The following is a 6,252-nucleotide window of genomic DNA, read 5'->3' on the forward strand; positions in this document are numbered from 1 at the left end:
ATTAGTATTTGGTAGCATTGCCTTTAAATAGTTTAATTTGGGTCAAATGTTTTAGGTAGCCTTCCACAAGCTTTCCACAATAAGTTGGGAGAATTTTGGCCCATTCCTCCTGACAGAGCTGGTGTAACTGAGTCAGGTTTGTAGGCCTCCTTGCTCACACACGCTTTTTCAGTTCCGCCAACAAATTTTCTATAGGATTGAGGTCAGGGCTTTGTGGTGGCCACTCCTATACCTTGACTTTGTTGTCCTTATTAAGCAATTTTGCCACAACTTTGGAAGTATGCTTTGGGTCATTGTCCATTTGGAAGAACCATTTGCGACCAAGCTTTAACTTCCTGACTGGTGTCTAGAGAGTTTGCTTCAATATATCCACATAATTTTCCTGCCTCATGAAGCTATCTATTTTGTGAAGTGCGACAGTCCCTCCAGCGGTAAAAATCAAATCAAATTTCATTTATCACATACACATGGTTAGCAGATGTTAATGCGAGTGTAGCGAAATGCTTGTGCTTCTAGTTCCGACCCCCACAACCGACCCCCACAAAGCACCCCCACAACATGATGCTGCCACCCCCGTGCTTCACGGTTGGGATGGTGTTCTTTGGCTTGCAAACCTCCCCCTTTTTCCTCCAAACATAACGATGATCATTATGGCCAAATAGTTCTATTTATGTTTCATCAGACCAGAGGACATTTCTCCAAAAAGTACGATCTTTGTCCCCACGTGCAGTTGCAAACCGTAACTGACTTATGGCGGTTTTGGAGCAGTGGCATCTTCCTTGTTGAGTGGCCTTTCAGGTTATGTCGATATAGGACTCGTTTTACTGTGGATATAGATACTTTTGTACCTGTTTCCTCCAGCATCTTCACAAGGTAATTTGCTGTTGTTCTGGGATTGATTTTCCCTTTTCGCACCAAAGTACGTTCATCTGGGTTGGCGCACCCCCTTGGGTTGTGCCGTGGCGGAGATCTTTGTGGGATATACTCGGCGTTGTCTCAGGATGGTAAGTTGGTGTTGAAGATATCCCTCTAGTGGTGTGGGGGCTGTGCTTTGGCAAAGTGGGTGGGGTTATATACTTCCTGTTTGGCCCTGTCCGGGGGTGTCATTGGATGGGGCCACAGTGTCTCCTGACCCCTCCTGTCTCAGCCTCCAGTATTTATGCTGCAGTAGTTTATGTGTCGGGGGGCTAGGGTCAGTTTGTTATATCTGGACTACTTCTCCTGTCCTATCCGGTGTCCTGTGTGAATTTAAGTATGCTTTCTCTAATTCTCTCTTTCTTTCTTTCTCTCTCTCGGAGGACCTGAGCCCTAGGACCATGCCTCATGACTACCTGACATGATGACTCCTTGCTGTCCCCAGTCCACCTGGCCGTGCTGCTGCTCCAGTTTCAACTGTTCTGCCTGTGATTATTATTATTTGACCATGCTGCTCATTTATGAACATTTGAACATTTTGGCCATGTTCTGTTATAATCTCCACCCGGCACAGCCAGAAGAGGACTGGCCATCCCATATAGCCTGGTTCCTCTCTAGGTTTCTTCCTAGGTTTTGGCCTTTCTAGGGAGTTTTTCCTAGCCACCGTGATCCTACACCTGCATTGCTTGTTTTAGGCTGGGTTTCTGTACAGCACTTTGAGATATTAGCTGATGTACGAAGGGCTATATAAATACATTTGATTTGATTTGATCTGTAGGAGACAGAACGCGTCTCCTTCCTGAGCGGTATGACGGCTGCGTGGTCCCGTGGTGTTTTAACTTGCATACTATTGTTTGTACAGATGAACATGGTACCTTCAGGTGTTTGGCAATTGCTCCCAAGGATGAACTAGACTTGTTGTGGTCTACATATTTTTTCTGAGGTATTGGCTGATTTCTATTTATTTTCCCGTGGTGTCAAGCAAAGAGGCACTGAGTTTGAAGGTAGACCTTGAAATACATTCACAGGTACACCTCCATTTGTCTCAAATTATGTCAATTAGCCTATCAGAAGCTTCTAAAGCCATGACATCATTTTATGGAATTTTCCAAGCTGTTTTAAAGGCACAGTCAACATAACGTATGTACATTTCTGACCCACTGGAATTGTGATCAGTGAAATAATGTATCTGTAAACAATTGTTTGAAAAATGACTTGTTGTGTCATGCACAAAGTTGATGTCTTATCCAACTTGCCAAAACTATAGTTTCTTAATAATAAATTTGTGGAGTTGTTGAAAAACTAGTTTTAATGACTCCAACCTAAGTGTATGTAAACTTCTGTCTTCAATTTTATCTATATAATTTTCAACATCATTCTACCTGCCCCCCACTCCATGCCTGAAAAGCAACGCATCACATTCAATATTTTCTTTCCTTTGACAACTACTCTGTTAATATGCTCTACCCATGTCATTTGAGTGTCAAACTAGACCCCCAGGAACATAAACCTTCCCACCCTCTCCAGATTCCTTTCATCCAACTTCAAGTATATTTCCTCCCTATTCTTCCTTCTACATAAAAACACAGTCTGTGTTTTCTCAACTGAAAACTTGAAGCCCCACCTCAGGGACCACTGCTCTACTTCACTAATCTCTTCTTGAGCTCTTCTGGTTGTATGGGTAGTATTTCTCCCTCTCTTCCATAGCGCTCCATCATCCGAAAACAGTAACCTCCCAATATCAGGTCTTACCTTAGAGAATACATCATCAAATCATAATGGAGAACGACAAAGAACTAATTACACTTTCCTGGGGGGTACCATTATCCACCTCATAGCTTTCTGACATAGAGCTCCCCACCCTCACTTGTATTGATTGCCCAAAAAGAAAATAATTTATCCAGTTAAAAACCCTTCATCCAACCCCCATGTTATCCAGCTTGATAAGTAGGCCTTCCTTCCTTCCACATCATATCGTAAGCCTTCTCTACATCAAAGAAAACGGCTACCATCACCTCCTTATTTGCCTGTCCCTTCCGTATGAATGACTCAAGGCACAGTACAGGATCCATCGTTCCCCTGCCTTTCCTGAACCCACTATGATCTGGTTACATTAGTCCTTAATCTCCAGAAAGTAAGTCAGCCTTTCCGTTATCATCCTTTCCATAAGTTTAGGTACATGAGATGCCAACGCTAACTGCCTATAGCTTGAAGGACTTGTTTGGTCTTTCCCAGGTGTCCTTATTGGCCACACCACCGCCTGCTTCCAGGTTCCAAGCAGTTTCCCTTCCTACCACACCTTATTGTAAAAGCCCAATACTTTCCCCATTGCAGTGTCACTGAGATCTGTGTATTAGCAAAATACCTTCCCAGGAGATGTTACCCCAGCTTTAGCTAATGCTCTCTTCATCTCAGCCAAAGGAAAAGGGCCATTCATTGTATCCCCCACCATCTCTCTCTGATCCAGAACCCCCGGATGTTCTCCTCTGACCCTCACTCTCCCACGCTGCCCCTCTTCTGTCAGATTATTGGAGCTGTGCACCTTCACAAATGCCTGTGCTAACATCTCTGCCTTCTCCATATCTCTCACCGCAGCAATCTCCCCACTTATCAGCACAGGGAGATCCCAATCTCTTCTGACCCCACTCATCCTCTTAATCATCCCCCATACCTCTCCCACAGGAGTGGTCCTGCCGATGTTTTCACAAAACCGGCGCCAATACTCCCTCTTAGCTATCCTAATGATCCTCCTTACTACTGCTTGTGCTTGTTTATACTGAATCAGGTGCTGATAATTATGGGACTTTTTCAACTTTCTGAAAGCGCTTTTCCTACTCTTCACTGCTTCTATATCTGAATTAAGATCTACCTGAGACAGCTCCTGTTCACTCAACTCCTGAAACTGACCCCACTCCGCTTTCCCAAATATCCATCTGCTCAATCCATTTCCTACTGATTCTTCTTCCTCCCTCAATCCTATAGTACACAGGACATGATAGTTATCACTACCCACTGTAGATTCTTCCAAAACATCCCAACTACATCTGCCTGCCATTGAATTTGAAATCAAAGTAAGATCCAGAGCAAATCCTTTCTCATCCAGGAGTTTCTCCAACACTTGTCCGTTTACGTCAGTCCGTAACCCTCCCCTGAGTGCACTATGAGCATTAAAATCCCCACACCACATTACCCGTCTCCTATCGTGATCTTCTACATTATCAAGGGTCAGCTACTCCAGTCTTTTACACAGGTTGTAAAAGTTCACTAAAACCATATTCCCCCCTCCCTCCCAACCACACCTCTACCACTACATACTCCTGTTCCACTCCCTCTCCCACACCTATATGGGATCCCCCACTTTATAAAGGTAGCACGCTATCCTCCTCCCCCTGCCACCCTATCTCAAACGGACTGCAACATAACCTTGTAATACAAAATCTAGATTAGGTTATAGCCATGTCTCCTGGATACATAAAACATCAGGTTTATTGAGGTACCTCCTTAATAAACTGTTTGAGCTCTTGCCCATTAGCCATCAAACTTCTGGCATTCCAGTGTAGGATTAACACCATAATCAAAATGAACCAATACATGATTCCTGGCTGGAATGATTATCATCCTGTACATTTTCAAAAGCTGAAGAACATACGCACATCCAGGTACTTTCCACAGGTGCTAGAGTTGTAGGCAAACTCAAGGAAAACAGAAAGGAAACCGCTGCACACAGCTGCTCATGCTCCCAGGCGATATTTATTTACAACAACGTTTCAACCCTTAGGTCTTCATCAGCCATCCATATCCAAGGTGGGGGTGGAAGGTCCTATATATAGGGGCAGTACTCAGTGACATCACTTCCTGAAACAGGAGGTAAAAAATGTATAACATTGTTTCCCAATATTAACATTCATTGTATCAAAATACATGATTATACACAGGGAATGTGATCAATATTTACAGTAATATACATACACATACAATATTCAATTAGGATGAAAAAAACACCACTTAGACATTTAGACTATAAAAACAGTTTCAAGCCAAACTCCTCATTTAAGGCCAAGAGAAGAAAGTGTGTTGAGCCTGTGTGTAATGAACACAATGGGAAACAGAGAGCTGGTTTCAAGCGCAGGGAGCGGCAGGTGTTTATTGTAAAGGACAACAGGAGGAGGCAGGTAGCTGGGTCCAGGCAGAAGGTCATACACAGGGGGTCCAAAAAGGAAACAATACAGGCAGGGAAAAGGCTAGTAACGTCATCCGGGAGATCAGGCAATAGGTTGACAACAGGAAATCCGATAGGCTAAAGTACAGTCAAGGAATAGGCAAAATGCGCCATTAGTGAGGCAGAAAAAAACTTTCATACACAGGAGGTGTAAATTGCAGGGAAACCCAGCGCGCTGAATAGAAGTATGTCACACACAACAAATACCTCATAATGATGGTGCAAAGAACTGAACTAAATAATGTGTGATAATGTCATACAGGTGTGTGAACAGGTGAACAGAATTCAAGTGATTGGGATCTGGAGAGTGAGCTGCATTCAGGGGATCTATGTGTTTGAGAGTGTGGGCTGGAAAGTGAGCTGCGTTCAGGGGATCTACGTGTTTGAGAGTGTGAGCTGGAAGCAGACGTTACACTGTGGATCTAGAAAGATTCCCTTTGAAGAAGTTTTATCTCAATGTCCCCTCCCCTGCATGACCTCTTGACCATTTCTATTCCAATGTATCTCTGAGAACTAATAGGATGTCCAGCTTGTACAAAATGAGCAGCAACTAGCTAGATGTTTTGCCTCGCCTGTCCGTATATTGCTGCGGTGCTCACTGATCCATGTCATAAGGCTTCCGCGCGTTTTCCCTATGTAAGACAGACCACAATGACATTTTAACATGTAAATAACATTGGTGGACATGCAGGCAATCAGGCCCGTGATCTTAAATCTTTGTCAAGTACGGGGTTGGGTAAATGAGTTGCATTTGTACGTAAAGCTGCATTGAGCACATTGGCCACATTTGTAATTACCCTCCGGAACCTTGTCCCAAAAAGTTCCCTTTTCTCTGGTGGGTAATCAGATTTAACCACAATATCACACACGTTTGGGGGTCTTTTAAAAATCATATGCGGGGGATATTTAAAAATGGGTTTCATTTGTGGGTCAGTATTAATAATGTACCAGTGCTAACCTGATAATGTCCTTAAATGCCTTCCCCAATGGTGAGTAATGGGTAAAGCATAATGGGATGTTCAGCTTTTTCTTGGAGTTTTGGTTGAAGGCTTTCCAACTGTGTTAATCCTTCAAAACGATCATTGGCATGTTTTACCCAATTGTCTTTGTACCCCCTT

Source organism: Oncorhynchus masou, chromosome 22 (genome assembly GCF_036934945.1).
Source record: "Oncorhynchus masou masou isolate Uvic2021 chromosome 22, UVic_Omas_1.1, whole genome shotgun sequence".
NCBI classification, from domain to species: Eukaryota; Metazoa; Chordata; class Actinopteri; order Salmoniformes; family Salmonidae; genus Oncorhynchus; species Oncorhynchus masou.